Raw genomic sequence first — 15,922 nt, forward strand, 5'->3', positions numbered from 1 at the left:
TGATGAGGGGCCACCTGAAGAAGCCTAGAATCTCGGTGGTAGGTTACTGGCCAGCCCTCAAGGGGTGATCTTGGAGAGAAATGGACCGTGCCTTCTTGGTGGAAGGAACTGAGGCAGGGCCGAGGCAGAGAAGGTCATTCACAGAGCTCCTGATGTAAATCCAGGACTAGTTTGCCAATGTCTTCCCGGTTCATGATGTGCTTGGAGGTAACCCTGCACGACGTCCTCATACGTTAATTGTGTGAAGGGAGTAGACTCACGCGGCACCCAAGTGTGCCTTGTTCTCCAGGAGGAGTAAATTTTGAGAAAGTGACATGAATGCCTTCCAGAAATCAGGAGCTCAGGAAATTCCGAAAAGTTCCCGGGGCCAGCAGCTCATAGGGACAGTGCCTCCAAGGCCCAACGGCTTCGTTTCTGCACTGACCTGGGCTTTGGTTCAAGGGAGAACTTGCCTCTCCAGGTCAAGAATTCCTAGCAAGAGGCTTCCATGTGGCTCAGCAAATGATCTTTCTTATCTATCCCTTTTGCTTCCTCTCTAGAACTTCTTGCTCGTAGGAGCCAACATGGATTAGGCTGAAGATGGAGAAGGAGTTCACTGTGGCCAGAGGAGTGGATGATACCATGGCCAGACCTGCCTCTGACCCTGTGGAGGCCCACGGCTGCGGCCACTCTGCCTCATCTCCCATGGACAGGGTCACTAGAGAACCTGTGACATCTGAGGACACACCTGACCAGGGGCCACCTTCTGCACCTTTCTCCTCGCTTCTCCTTCCCATGTCCCCACACGTTCTCTTTGTACCCGAGCTCAGCCTGACTCGAGACTAGTCTGCCACTAGAATCAGCTTCCATAGAGGAAAACGAGTGAGCAGTGGTCAGGCACCACGCAGCCCACAGCATCCTGCTCAACATTAAACACGCAGAACAACCTAGTTGTACAAGTCATTGGACGGCACGGCCCAGGGAACACGAGCCAGCCAGACATGGGCTCCAAGGCTCATTCGGCCACTTACTGAGTGTGCAATATCAGTGGAGACGGAGAAGACCATCCAGTCTCTAGATGGGGAACGTGGGGATTCCAATTTCCTGATGGTTTTTCCTGCACTGACTTGTCTCTGGGCATTATGCCGAGGAGGGTGCAGGGGGTCAAAGAGTGAATGGGAAAACACATGGTCTCTGCTTTCCTCAAGCTTACAGTTGAAACCACAAGCCCAGCTTAACAGAGGCCAGAATCCACCCATCCCTGCCCTCTAGAATGGATCCAGTAGCTTTTTTTTTTTTTTTTTTTTTTGAAGATCTGTGTTATTTATTTGAAAGGCAGAGTTACAGAGCGAGGAGAGACAGAGAAAGAGACCTTCCATCAGTTGGTTCACTCTCCAAATGGCTGTAACAGCCAAGTCTGAGCCAGGAACTCCATCTTGGTCTCCCACATGGGTGGCAGGGACCCAAGTACTAGAGCCACCATCTGCTGACTTCCCAGGCACAACAGCAGGGATCAGCTGGGACTCAAACTTGCCCTCCAGTATTTTTTTTTAATTTATTTTTAAGATTTATTTATTTATTTGAAAGTCAGAGTTATACAGAGAGAGAAAGAGATGCAGAGAGAGAGAGAGGTTTTCTATCCACTGGCTCACTCCCCAGTTGGCTGCAACAGCTGGAGATGCACTGATCCAAAGCCAGGAGCCAGAAGCTTCCTCCAGGTCTCCCATGTGGTGCACTCCAGTATTGAAAGCTGGCATTACAAGAAGCAGCTTGACCCACTGAGCCAAAATGCCAGCCCCAGAGACCTGTTTTTAAGGGATATTGGAGGGTCTGTTGCAGTGGCATAGTGGGAAAAGCCACCACCTGAGGCACCAGCAGTCTATATGGGTGCTGGTTCGTCTCAGCTACTCCACTTCCAATCCAGCTCCCTGCTAATGGCCTGGGAAAGCAGTGGGAGATGGTCCAAGTGCTTGGGCCCCCACACTCATGTGGGAGACCAGGAAGAAGCTCCTGGCTCCTGGCTTTGGATCAGCCCAGCTCCAGCCTTTGTGGCCATTGGGGAATAAACCAGAGGATGGAAGACCTCTCTCTGTCATTCTTTCAAATAAAGTTTTAATAAATAAAAAGAGCTGGGAGAATATAGGTGGTGGCTGGCGGGGAAAAACCTCAGTGGATGAAGAATTTGCTCAGCCAGAGGCTCTGAGTTACCTTCTCTGACCTGACGTGACACCTTTGCACACAGCCTGTGGCGAGGGTGACAACACAGTCGTCCCTTTCCACAGATGCTCTACGAGACCCATCTCTCCCTTTGGTGGAAGGTGTACCCTGGAGCACCTTCTGTCGCTGCCATACGATGCCAATAAACCTGCTGAGCACAGGTTTGCCCTTGGTGGTCTTCACCAGATGGACTTTAGATTCCAACAAGACCCTCATTGCCATGGACTTCCACGTTCTCTGCATCTGCGTTACTCAACCCAGCAGCCCCGAGACTCAAATTTTACATTTTTACGTAAATAGCCAGACATGGCTAGTGGCTTCCCATAATGGACAGCAGTTTGAAATAAGCTCTGTGAGGCACCCCGTTTTGCTGTTACCCCCCAGCACTCCATAAGCATTTGCAGTGTGAATGTGGACAACACTTGCTATCTATATACTTAGCTGGGCTCACCTTGAGGGCACAACTGTCAAATTCACCACTGTATCTGTACCTAACACGGCGTCTCACTCCTAAGTGACCGCATAAGCTTTTTTGCAGCAAATGTACCTAACTGCCCAGCTGAGTTCTACAGAAGCTCCCATCAGCTGCTTTGCCGGGTCTATGAGGTTCCCAGCAAGGGTTGTGCCTCCTTGACTTTAATCCCAGTTCTTGGGTCATTGTGGTCAATGTAATCTCATTTCCACAGACCCTGGAGCCCCACAGCGGCTCCAGCTGCAGACAGCAGAGGTGAGAAGCACGTGAGATGATGCTGTGCCAGTGACTGGCATCTCCATGCAAGTAGGTTCTGGCTTCGTTCTGCTGCTGTGCCTGCCCCAGCAGCAAACACTGCGGATCGGCCTTGGCTTTCAAAGCGGATTTCAACACAGATCCTCAAGTGCTAGGGTCTCTGCCACCTATGTGAGAAACCTGATGGAGTTCCTGGCTCCCTGCCTTGGGTTGGCACAGTCCTGGCTGTTATGGCACTTGGGGAGTGAGCTAGCAATGACAGCTCTCTCTGATGCTCTTTCAAATAAAAGTTAAAAAAAAAAAAAAAAAAAAGTGTGGGACTCACTAAGGCAGGTCGGCTTGAATTCTGCAACATGCCCAGCCAAGGTAATTCCAAGTTCAAATGCAGAGATGAGGCAGTTAACTCCAGCACAGCCTTTGGGACTTACTTCATCACCATCTCTTGACCATAGCCATTGACTTTACCCCATCTGCAGAGCCTGGCCCTGAGGACACCTCAGCTGCTCCATGTGGTCACCCTACCCCCAGTCCCATCAGACTGACACTACATAGTTTACCCCCAGACAGTCTGACCAACCGGACCCAGCTTTTCCAGAACTCTCCTAAATTTAGCAATGTTAGTTTCACTTCCTGGAAAAACCCTTTCAGGCCTAGGCAAACCGGACAGTTGATCACAAAGCAGGGAATTCTTGATGAGCCAAGTTCTTGAACTCCAGGGTACTCAGCCTGCTCTAGTGACATCAGCCCTGCCTCCCTCCACAGGCCACCCTGACACCAGCCATCATCCCAACCCTGGCCTGACTCTTCTGCAAAGCTGGCAACCTTCAAAGGTCGTAAACATGAGCCAACTACCAGTAGCTAACTGTACACTCAATCAACAGCCCACTTCCCCTGCCAAGCCTGAGTGCATGTAGAATAGGAAAGGCTTGAGGAATGAACACAAAATCATTGTTGGGGCTGGCACTGTGGTACAGCAGGTTAAAGCCCTGGCCTGAAGTGCCAGCATTCCATATGGGCACCGGTTGAGTCCCAGCTGCTCTACTTCTAATCCAGCTCTCTGCTATGGCCTGGGAAAGCAGTAGAGGGTGGCCCAGGTCCTTGGGCCCCTGCACCCATGTGGGAGACCCAGAGGAAGCTCCTGGCTTTGGATCGGCACAGCTCTGTCCGTTGTAGCCATCTCAGGGGTGAACCAGCAGATGGAAGACCTCTCTCTGTAACTTTGTCTTTAAAATAAATAAATCAGGCTGGTGCTGCAGCTCACTAGGCTAATCCTCCACCTGCACTCTGGGTTCTAGTCCCGGTTGCTCCTCTTCCAGACCAGCTCTCTGATGTGGCCCAGGGAAGGCAGTGGAGGATGGCCCAAGTGCTTGGGCCCTGCACCCGCATGGGAGACCTGGAGGAAGCACCCGGCTCCTGGCTTCGGATCGGCGCAGCGCGCTGGCCTTGGCGGCCATTTGGGGAGTGAACCAACAGAAGGAAGACCTTTCTCTCTGTCTCTCTCTCTCTAACTCTGCCTGTCCAAAAATAAAAAATAAATTTAAGATCCTTCCTCCATGCCCGGCCCTGCAGCTCCATGGGTTGTTACTGACTTAAAACCACAACCTATAGTGACAGCATCCCATATTGGCACCAGTTTGAGCACAGCTGCTCCATTTTCAATCTGACTCCCTGCTAATGAGCCTGGCAAAGCAGCAGATAACCCAAGTCCCTGGGCCCTTGCACCCACATGGGATCCCCAGATGAAGCTCCTGGTTTCTGGTTTTGGCCTGGCATAGTCCTAGCTGTTGTGGTCACATGGGGAGTACAACAGTAGATGGAAGCTCTCTATCGCTCCCTCTCCCTGTCTGTAACTCTACCTTTCAAATAAATAAATCTAGAAAACAAAAGGCAAAGTTAGTCTATAAGGTTTATTGATGGGATTCCAAGAGAAAAACTTGGCTATTAAGGTCAAAGCCAGAGCCAGCCAAGTCTCCCAGGCCTGGACAGGATTCTTGTGCAGAGTTGTTCCACGGTGCTCTGAGCCAGCAGCAGGAAGCAATTCTGGTGATACTTCACGTGGTGCTCTCGAATCCATTCTGTCCCTCTGTTGTCCATAAACACCACCGAGTGATCTAAAAAAAAAAGGACAAAGGACCAATGACTTGGTGTTTCTGCCTGCATAAATGTAAACCAGCTTAGCTCTGGCTCTGGGCTCTAGTCCTTAGCACTCACTCACCACGGGCTACCGGGGAGTCACCGACTCCTCGGCCACCCGGCCCGGAGGGTGAGACCTAGGAGGGTGAGGAAGCACAGATCTTTCTCTGCCAGCACCAGTCCTCCCCCGCTGACATTACTGGGAGGATCCCAACCAACTGGGCCCGAGCTCGGAGCTGATACACAAACCCAAGAGCACTCCAGTTGCTGGCAGACTAAAGATATATTTTTCAAGGTTCAGAGTTGACAGAACTCCTCTGCCCTGACAGCTGGCCACATCTGGTTTTTGTTTCTCCAAGTATTCAACATTAAAAAAGCAATGCGTGCTTGTGCACTCAGGAAAAGAGTAAAGCAAAGACAACACACAAACAAGCATTTCCATCACGGGCTGTCTCCACATGAGTTATCAGGCTCCTCTCACAAAACTCACAAAGCAAAGCCCTTGACAACTGTAATCCTCAGCTGTGCCCTCGTCATTCCATTTCAAATCCAGACGCTGTAAAAGAGCACTTTACTTAGACTGGAAATCGTAATTTGTGGTGATATGGATGCAGCTGGCCCTGACAGCAAGCACTCTGAAGAAGGAAGGAGAGGCTGAGGACAAAGGAGATTCCAGGAGTGATGCAGGAAGGTGCAGAAGCAACCCCTAGGCTGTGATCTCCAGGACACAGGGCACACGTGACTGACTGCAGAGGTTAATGGCGTTTGCAGGCTTGGCCCAGGCAGCAGCCTAATGTGTGCTAAGCCTGGGAATAACCTCCCAACTCCACCCTAACATGCATTAAAAAGGCAGAGTTAGAGAGAGGAACACAGACAGAGAGAAAGAGAAAGGATCTATCTTCCATCAGCTGGTTCACTCCCCAAATGGCCACAATGGCCAGGGCTGAACCAGGCCAAAACCAGGAGCCCAGAGCTTCTTCTGGGTCTCCCACATGGGTGCAGGGGCCCAAACATTTGGACCATCTCCCTCTGCTTTCCCAGGTGCATTAGCATAGAGCTGGACTGAAGTGGAGCGGCAGGAACTTGAATCGGCACCCATATGGGATGCTGGTGCTGCAGGCTGTGGCTTTAACCCACTGAACTACAGCACTGGCTCCTGAAATGCTCTTTTTATACTGCTTCTTTAACATTATTTTCTGGATTTCCCAGCCTTCAGTGCTACTTGAATTTATTCCAGTGTGGAGTGCAACTGAAAATGTACAGCCCAGTTTCTGGCAAGAGGCTCCTTCACTTGAAGACAAAATGAAGTCCCCACAAGCTGGGGAGCTGGTCCGGTCATCCCATCACATGGGGGCCAGCAAAGGCCTGGCAGAACGGCTGCCGTGTGGGAAGCTCCAGGGTTTGGAGGGGACGGGGTAGCCCCCCCAAACACGGGGAAGTGTCTTTCACATTCCTTTCCCTGCACTACCAATGGTCAAGGCACAGGCAGCCCATGATCACTTTCGGATGCAGGAGCAGAAAAAGACAGACAGCTAGCTCGCCAGGAAAGGAGGCTGGAGCCAGAGACCTGGGGAACAGTCTGAATCAGTGAGAGCAGCCCAACTGAACACAGCCCTAGCAGCTGCCACCATGACCTGGGGGAGTGTCCAAAGGTGGATCCAGAGTTCCTGGTGCCTGAATCCACACTTCCTGTGCCAGCACACTGCTGGCGTACCAGGGCCCAGGAACTGCAACACAGACAAGTCCCTGCTCGGCAGCAGCTGCTGAAGACAGGTGAGGGACCGCCCCAGAGACCGCAGGGGCTGCCGCTTCCCCACGCTTCCCTGCTCGTCTTCACCCAGTCTCAGAGCATGCACGGGACTTCACGAGATGCAAAAGAAAACATCCAGAGACCCACCCGGGACTCTTACCTCAGGGCCTCTGGTCCAGCTCCTGCTGCAGTGAGGCTCCGCACAGCAGACCCACCTGCAACCGACACACAGAGCACTTGGCAGTGGCTGGCAGTGCAGACCCATCCCACAAATGCTGGCCATTACTCACGGCATTTAGTGGCTCTACTACTGTCTCAGCAACAAGAAAGTGCTACCTCCAGGAAAGGGCCCAGACCTCTGTGACAGGTAACACCCGTGTCCTCCCACGTGCCAGCCCTGCCAGCCTCCCTGCTCACATTTCTCGTAAAAGCCTGGCAAGACCCACCCCTTTCCTGGGCAAATAACCCAAGGTGAAATCACCACCCTGGAGAGCCACCTGCACTCCAGTCACCATGGCACAAGGCACAACAGCCAAGATACTGAAATGGCACAAGTGTTTGCCAATGCTCAGTGCACACAGGCAGACAGGCAGACAGGCAGACAGACAGACAGACACACACACACACAGGAATACTATTCAGCCTTTAAAAAGGAGTTCCTGCCACTTCCCACAATGTGAATGGACCGGAAGACACTATGCTGAGTGAAGTCAGACTCGCAAAGAACAATTCTGCAGATCTCACTTGTATGTGGAATTACGTGAAATATTTTTTTTGAAGTTTCACCATCAGCAAGAACAGTAGTTACTATAGGGATAAAGAGAAAAAGAAGTGGGGAGAGAAAGTCCAAGGACAGGAAGTGGCTGACAGGGCTAACATACAACAGGGGCACTATGGGAAAACCAGACTTGGGATCCTGTTATAGACATCTATTTGAGCTGCTCGTGTCTCCCACACACAAGAGAAATATGTGAGAGGATGTTAATCCGCTCCACTCTAGCAGCCGTTTTACTATCCATATGTATCCCATGTAACATCACGCTGTCAACCTCCAACAACACATACTCAGAAATGACTGCTGAGGCCAGGAAGTCTGGGGAGAGCCGTGTGTGGGTGCAACCAGTGCAGGCCTGGGTGGGTACCGGGCGGTGGTGGGTCCCACTCCCACCATCTAGTGTGGAAGGGCGACATCCACATACCCAATCCTACTGTGTTGTACTTTGCCCGCCCCAGTGATTGCACTAGTCCCGGCCCCCTTAACCTAGGCCAGAGAACTACCCCCGACCCGGAAGACTCTCCCACGGCCACAGCTAAAAGTCAACTACAATAAGGCTGGTCCCCAGAGAAACAGAGAGGGAAAGGAAGCAGATGCCTCAGGCCGGATGGCTGGCTTGCTCTAGGCGACAAGCCCTACCGCCTCCAGTGAGACATCTGCTCATTTTCTTTCCGCCCAGGTGCTACAGGTCAGACACAGGGATGCTGTGAAGCAAGGCGAGGGGCTGCCCTCAGCCAGCTCCCAGCACAGGGCCACGCCGAGCAGCCACTCCCACCAGGGGAGACCAGGCTGGGAGAAGAGAGTGACAGGGAAGCAGACAGCTTCCAGCAGGAAGCCCTGGGAGCAGGATCCCCAAGGTGGCTCCCAGTCAAGGGCAGTGACAGGGGCCCTGAGGCAGGCCTTGCAGCCACCCGGGCAGAAGCAGCACTCAATACTCAACAAGCCAGGAAGAACGGAGCACCAGGGTCCCAAAGCCAGAAGTGTGCGAAAGCTCCAGGGTTCGGCAGGGACGGCGCGGACCCTCCAAACACGGGGAAGCGCTTTCAGCAGCTGCTCTCCCTGCACTATCAATGACCAGGGCACGCACAGCCCACGATCACTTTCGAATACAGGGGCAGAAAAAGCCAAAGGGGGAGCCAAGGAGGGCCACAGGAGCAGCCTGTGAACCACAACCCGTTAGAAGGGGAAGGCAAGCCAGGTTCATAGCAGGGAGCTGGACTGCAAGTGCAGCAGCTGGGATTCAGGCCAGGCTGCTGCTGCAGGTGGTGGCTTAGCCCACGGCACCACAGTGCCAGCTCATGGGTGCTCAGTCTTTCTGCAGTTGTTCGCCAGGCTCACCGGCAAAAAGACCGAGCACCTGTGAGCTGGCAGGCTGGCATGCCATATTGGAACACCAGTTCCACAAGTTCAAGTCCTGGCTGCTCCACTTCTGGTCCAGCTCCCTGCTGCTGCACCTGGGAAGGAAGCCCACGACTGCACCCCCTCGATGCACCCACTGACCTTACAGCTGCGCCTCTGTTCTTTCCAGCTTCTGCTTTCACTCCTGCTTTAAGTGCAGCACACTGCCATCTGCCAGAAGTAAGCTGGACACCACCTTCAAGGTGCTGTAGAGAAAAACAAACCCAACAATTGCCACAGGGCATGACCAGTACCCAGAAGGGAACCAAAACACAAGGCCCCAGCTGTGGCTCTGCTACCAACTCACACAGTCCCTGAAACAAGGACCCAGAAACACCTTCCCCTGTCCAAGCCACACAGGCCCAGCAGGGAGCCTCGCACAGGGCGCACTCACAGGCCAGCCACCAGCCACCAGCGGCCAGGAGGTATCCAGAAGGTGCCAAGAGGGCAGAGGTGTGCGAAAGCTCCAGGGTTCGGCAGGGACGGTGCAGACCCTCCAAACACGGGGAAGTGCTTTCAGCAGCTGCTCTCCCTGCACTAGCAATGACCAGGGCATGGGCAGCCCATGATCACTTTCGAATACAGGGGCACAAAAGGACCGAAGAACAGAGGCCAGGCTCAGCTGAGTGTACACACACGAGCCCAGGGCCCTGAGTGCTGTACGGGCTCACTTCCCATACACGTCCCATCCACTCCACCTGGGACGCCCACGTACCACATCAGAGTGCCCGGTTCTGGTCCAGCTTCCCGTCAAGGTGCATCCTGGCAGTCAGCAGGTGATGGCTCTAGTAGTTGGGGTCCTGCCACCCATGTGGGAGAACTGGATTGGGTGGCCAGCTCCTGGCTTCAGCTTGGTCCAGTCCTGGTCATTGCAGGAATATGGGGAGTGAACTGGCAGATAGACCTCTGTCCACCTGTCTCTTTCAAATAAAGAAGTTTTTTGTTTTTTTGTTTTTTTTTTAATGAAAAAAACAAAACCTTAAATTCCACCTGTCATCTGTGTGCATGGGGTTCACTGGCCTCTGTTAATAAAATTCTGATAAACACGCTTGGATCAGTCATTCATCTCACAAACACTGGGTATATCCATGCAACTAGCACCCTGGGATCAAAAACAAGGAACCCCATCCAAGTCCCTGCCCTCACAGAGCTTCTGCAGGCTCCCCACTCTACAGAAACAGCAAAGCTCAAGAGAACCGGAAAACCTAGCCAGGATCTGACCTCAGCTCCTTGTGGGCCCCAATCCCAGTCCCCCACCTGCTCCACCAGGCCCCAGGCTGTCTTGGAGGTGCTCATAAGCAGCAGTACGTACCTGGGTCATCCTCAGCCCTGAACGGCCAGAGCCCATCAGGGAGTGTGCATGGGAAGTTTGCAGGGGCCAAGGAGGCCCTGCCTGGTACAGAACCAGCAAAGCCATCCGAGAGAATCTGCATCTGTGCCCAGGAGGGCTGTAGCACCTAGACAAAGAGAAGTATGGGGAAGGGGCTTTAGTGAAAGGGTGCGACAGGAGTCCAGACTGCCCAACCCAGGCCTTCTGAGTCTCTAGGCAACCAGCTTGTGGTGCAGACTGTCACACTTGCTTTTCCTAAAGACTACAGAAAGGAGAACCAGTGACAGTCCTATAGACTGGACACAGCACCTGACACTTTGTAGACAACTGACAGTTTTGGGGGCTGCAAATGCAGGGAGCAGGGGCCAGTGCTGTGGCATAGCAGGTAAAGCTGCCACACGGGATGTCAGCATCCCATGTGGGTGCCGGTTCGAGACCTGGATGTTCCACCACTAATGCACCTGGGAAAACAGCAGAGGACAGCCCCTGCACTCATGTGGGAGACCTGGGAGAAGGTCCTGTTTGGCCTAGCTGCAGCTAGTTCTGTCAATGTGCACGCCAGCAGTTGGTCTGGCTGTAAATCCATACACTGCCTCCTCTCTGTTCTGCGCCTCTTTTCCTAACAGGAGTGAACCAATGGGTGGACGATCTTTCTGTGTCTCCCTCAAGGAAAGGAAAGGGAGAAGGGAGGGAGGGAGAGACTGATAGAAATAGAGAGAAAAAGAAGAAAAAAAAAAAGCCAAGCCAGGGGGCTCGGGAGCCATTTGAGCAAACTGGAAGCACACTGAGGAGAGAGCCCAGGGAGCAGCTGCCCGATGGGCCACCGGGGATGCTTTTATTGCTGAACCTTAATTGAGAGATCTGGTATTCCCCCGACAGGGCGGGGATCTCTAGAACGGGCAGGGATAGGAATGGGCTTTCCCAGAAAAGCCTGGAGGCGCCTATCTAAGTCCCTGTTAGTGAAATGGCGCAGTCCCAAACACCATCCTAGGCTCTAGTCCCCGCCGCCATTGCTGGAAGCCAGGCGGGCACGTGGCCCTACCACCGGTGTCAGGATGCCCCCATCCTAATGGGATTCCTGCTCCTACTTCCCTGCCCGCCCCTGGCTAAGCTTTAAAAGGACCTGTTCCTGAACACCTGGCTCTCTCCCTCTCCTGATCTCTGTCTCTCTTATGCTCCCCTCCGCTTTTCCCTCTTCGCCCCTTCCCTCCAGTCTATCGGGTTTCCCCCGATAAACCCTCTCCCTTACTCCGGTGTTTGGTGTTTTGTGGCGGCCCTACAGTCTCTATGGCTGGATCGGGCCGGTTCTGGCAACTCTGAAGGCGGCACCCTGCCTGGGACAGGGAAGACGTGTCCACACAGCCCCGCGCCTCAGCGCTGCGTGCAGAAGTGAAGGCTATCTACCTCCCTGCCTGGTCGGCCAAGGGCCCCGCTCGCCCCACCGTCTCTGTCCAGAGAGCACGGGAGGCCCAAGTCGGGCACGCGGGCCACAGCCCTGCTCGGGCAGGCCCTCCGCGGTGCTCACTGTTGCGGGGCGCACAGGAGACCTTTCAGATCAAATTAGGAGTCTTTGTTAGCCAGCTGGCGGCTGCCTGTCTCGCAGACAAGTCCGGAGAAGGCAACCCCCAGCTGCACTTGCGGGCAGTTTCTGAAGGCAGAAACCACATCCTGGCGGCCCTGGCTATCAACCAAGCAAGCAAGAGCACAGAAGCCAGAAATACGGCGGCTACCGCCGGCTGGGCAGACCGAGGTCTATAACTTGTTTATCCTCCCGCCCTGAAGCAACCAAGTGAGTTAACCTAGAACCACACCCGGGTATGTGATATCCTGGGGGAGTTTTAAGTTTAGAGTCACCCTGTTACACTCACCTCAGCGGCCTCACCCCAGCCGCGGCGCAGACCGGGAAGGAATGTGCCAGATGTCTGCGGATTCCGGGAGATGGCGAAGAACTGCAAGGGAGCAAAGCCACGTGCCCAGGAAACGCTCCACTTGCTCGGCGCGGGCGGAAGTACAGCTGAGAGCGCGGGCTGAGGCCTAGAGCGGCGCCTCAGCGGAGCGCAACATGGAGCAGAGGCCCTGGAGCGCCCCCTTGCGTGGAGGAACTTAATTTCTGAATCCGCAGGGCTAGGGCTCAGTTCCAAAAAACGGTTTGGAATTTTGTTGGTCAGTCTACTATGGTAGAAGCTGTCACTGGGATGAGCACGTGGAGTGTGTTTGTTTTGGGCTTTTTCCTGCAAGCGTCTCCAGGCATCTCTGTCTTTGCTCCACTACCATGTTCAAAAGCTCAATGGTTAGCATAGCTGAGTGAATGAATGACTTCTATGCAGACATTCTCTGGGTATCTGAGGTATCTGGGCCGTAGCCTGGAATGGGAGTCAGAAGATGAGCACAGAGGAGCTGGGGATGAATTTGCTTAATTTTGTTCACAGAGTACGAGGGGACTTTGAAAAGTTCATGAGAAATGGAACTAAAAGTATGAGTTTAGGGGCCAGCGTTTGGCCTAGAGGGTAAGACACCCTCTGTGTCATAGTACCTGGTAATATTCCTGGCTCTGGCTCCTGAGTCTGTCTTCCTACCAATGTAGAGCAAGAGGGTAGCAGGTGACGACTCGAGTTGTTGGGTCCCTGTCACCCACGTGGTAAACCTAGACCTAGACTTCCACCAGCCCTAACCATGGTGGGTTGTGGGGAGTGAATGGCTGCATCTCACATCCACTCAGCTGGAGGAGCTTCAGAAGGTCATTCAGGGACTTGATATTTGTCCCTGGGGCTGGGGAGTACAGATGCCTGGAATCAGACCCATTCCTGAGTCAAAGACTCAAAAGGTGAAGAACCTAGGGCCGGTGTTGCAGCACAGCTGGTTATGCCACTGTCTGCCCTGCCAGCATCCCAAGTGAGCGCTGGTTCAAGTCCCAGCTGCTCTGCCTCTGATCCAGCTCCCTGCTAATGCACCTAGGAAAGCACTGGGACATGGCCAAGTGCTTGAGCCCCTGCCACCCACATCGGAGACCTGGATGGAGTTCCTAGCCAGACCTAGCTGTTGTGGCCATTTGGGAAGTGAACCAATGGAGGGAAGATCTCTCCCACCCCACCCACCCCCCACCCCAACTCCCCTCTCTCTCTCTGTCCCTCTCTGTGACTCTGCCTGTCAAATAAATAAATAAGAAATAATTTTTTAAAAAGAAGAAGGTGGAGAATCCACACCCAGGAGGTCCTGCCCAGGAGGGATGTGGTAGAGTAAGCAGATCCCTAGAACAGTACTGTGCACATCAGTAGGGGTCAAAAAGCATCGGGGGGCAGGTGTCTGGCATCGTAAGTAAGCCAGCAGCTGGAACAGCCATAGCCCATTTTTGAGGACCTGGGTTGGAGTCCTACTCCCAATTCCAGCTGTTCATGTGCACCATGGGGAGCAGCAGGTGATGGCTCAAGTAGTTGTTCCCTGCCACCCACCTGGGAGATGCGGATTGAGTTCCTGGCTTCTGGCTTCAGCCTGGCCTAGCCCTGGGCATCTGAGGAGTGAGCCACTGATTGGAGCACTTTCTCTATTTTTGTCTCTGTCTCTGAAATAAAATAAAAATTTTAACATTAAAAAAAAAAGTCTCAGGATGGGAGTCTTGGAGAACAATTGCAAGATCCCAAGCGTGGATTTTGGGGCCAGCACCATGGTGCAGTAGGTTGAGCCCACTGCTTGCCACACCAGTGTCCGATATTGGAGCACTGGTTTGAGTCCCAGCTGCTCCACTTCCAATCCAGCTTCCTGCTAATGCACCTGGGAAGGTAGTGGAAGATGGCCCAAGTGCTTGGGCCTCTGCTACCCATGTGGGAGACCAGGATGGAGGTTCCTGTCTTCTGGCTTCAGCTTGGTCCAGCCCAGCCCATTGTGGCCATTTGGGGTGTAAACCAAATAGATGATCTCTCTCTGCATCCCCCCCTCTCTTTCTGTAATTCTGCTTTTCAAATAAATAAAAAAAATTAAAAAGCATTGACTTCTTGCAAGAGTTCTAATAAGAGAGAATTCTCCCCTCAACTTCCTCTTGATGCCATCATTTTTTTAAAGATTTATTTTGTTTATTTAAAAGGCAGAGTTACAGAGAGGGAGAGACACAGAGAGACAGACACAGAAAGAGAGATCTCTCATCCACTGATTTACTCCCCAAATGGCCCCAGTGGGTGGGGGCTGGGCCAGCCCAAAGCCAGGAACCAGGAGTTTCTTCCAGGTCTCTGATGTGAGTGCAGGGGCCCAAGGACTTGGGCCATCTTTGGTTGCTTTCCCAGGTGCATCAGCAGGAAGCTTGTTTGGAAGTGGAGCAGCTGGGACTCAAACTGGTGCCCATATGGGATGCTGGTATCACAGGTGGTGGCTTTATCTGCTGTGTCATTACACTGGTCCCTGTGCCATTTGTTTTGATCCTGGAGGTTTTGGGACTGAGTGAGTGGACAGAAAGCTCTGGTAGAGAAACACATTTGGAAGAGAAAGAAGACCTATGTCCTCCCCACAACAGATGGCAGCCCCCTTGTGCTTGGCCCCAACTGGGGGAGAAGAGAGAAGTCTCATCTACAAATGATCACAGAAATTGCGGTGAATGCATGAGACTTGGCATTTCAAACAGTTGAATGGAAACCATGTTTTCCATTGCTGGTGATTGAAAGACTTTTTATTAGCTGAAAACAAACAGAAACATTATGAGGCTTGCCTGATATTTTTCTGAGGGAAGGGAAAGAAGCACACAGCAAATCTGAAGGGTAAAGAGATGGGAGAAATGTCTGATGACATGTCCTGGGTCTGACATTCAACATACTGTTTGCATTAATACCGTGCTGGGCTGTGGCTGGGAGGTCAAAGTTCCATCTTCCGGGAGTTTGTGACATCACAGTGGCTGAGAGAGCCCTGTGGCCCTTCAGGGATGGAGTTGTGGCTGGCTGCACAGATTAGTCCAAGGGGGTGGTGCCCGGGTCTAGGCAGGAAGTCAGCAACCTACCACGTGAGGCCTGCGGGAGCTCCGGGTCCCATCCCCACCCACAACTGATCACCATGCTGACTGTTTTGTTGTTTTCGTCCGTCTTCCTCCTCATCTTCTTACTGCTCCTGTGTTACTGCGTGTTCCGGCAGCAATAGGCTGAGGTGCCTGCGGGCTGGGACTGAGGCCTGATGGAAGCTTTGGCCAGTTTAGCCCTCGGGGGCCTCTCGGTCTTACTGAGCTGCCGCATGGACTGCCACAAACGATTGTGCAGGTGGCACACTGCACAACTCCTGGGAGTGCTATTCACATCATAAGCAGAGATGCTGGGGATGACTGGCCAAGCTGATGCCATAGAAAATACTCGACTTAAAAGAAAGAAGGCATTTTCCCAGTAAGCCCCTTTCGGTGCAGCAGAGCAACTCCTATGTTACATCTTCTGATCCTAGAGGTCCTTCTAATAAAGGCCTTTGAGACGATTTCTGGAGCTAACACGTTGGAGGGAGTGTTCCCTCCAGGCTTCATGAAGGAAAGCAGAAGATAATTAGGGGAGAGAAAAGTTTACCAGCCACAGGGGCTTTGTGAGAAGGCAGCCCTAACCCCAAGACCTTTCAACGCCTTGATCTTCATGCTCCAGCTCTCAGCTCTCAAAGTTA

At 52.9% G+C, this 15,922-nt stretch overlaps 1 long non-coding RNA gene and 3 other non-coding genes across 6 annotated transcripts; all 4 read right to left on the reverse strand.

Annotated features, from left to right (window-relative positions):
* Positions 1-4,821: 4,821 nt before the first annotated feature.
* On the reverse strand, positions 4,822-12,299 carry LOC133769059 (uncharacterized). 3 transcript variants are annotated; one of them, XR_009867098.1, is made up of 6 exons: positions 12,178-12,299; positions 10,292-10,436; positions 9,695-9,841; positions 9,082-9,185; positions 6,967-7,021; positions 4,822-5,034 (listed from the first exon to the last, which is right to left on the reverse strand). It is a non-coding gene; the product is annotated as an uncharacterized LOC133769059 (long non-coding RNA). The 3 variants fall into 3 exon arrangements; XR_009867100.1 differs by having other exon boundaries at positions 9,695-9,893; XR_009867099.1 differs by having other exon boundaries at positions 9,695-9,899.
* On the reverse strand, positions 6,440-6,570 carry LOC133769251 (small nucleolar RNA SNORA71). Its single transcript, XR_009867143.1, has one exon. It is a non-coding gene; the product is annotated as a small nucleolar RNA SNORA71 (small nucleolar RNA).
* On the reverse strand, positions 8,563-8,695 carry LOC133769246 (small nucleolar RNA SNORA71). Its single transcript, XR_009867139.1, has one exon. It is a non-coding gene; the product is annotated as a small nucleolar RNA SNORA71 (small nucleolar RNA).
* Positions 9,434-9,566, reverse strand: LOC133769247 (small nucleolar RNA SNORA71). Its single transcript, XR_009867140.1, has one exon. It is a non-coding gene; the product is annotated as a small nucleolar RNA SNORA71 (small nucleolar RNA).
* Positions 12,300-15,922: the final 3,623 nt, after the last annotated feature.

This window comes from Lepus europaeus, chromosome 10 (genome assembly GCF_033115175.1).
Source record: "Lepus europaeus isolate LE1 chromosome 10, mLepTim1.pri, whole genome shotgun sequence".
NCBI lineage: Eukaryota > Metazoa > Chordata > Mammalia > Lagomorpha > Leporidae > Lepus > Lepus europaeus.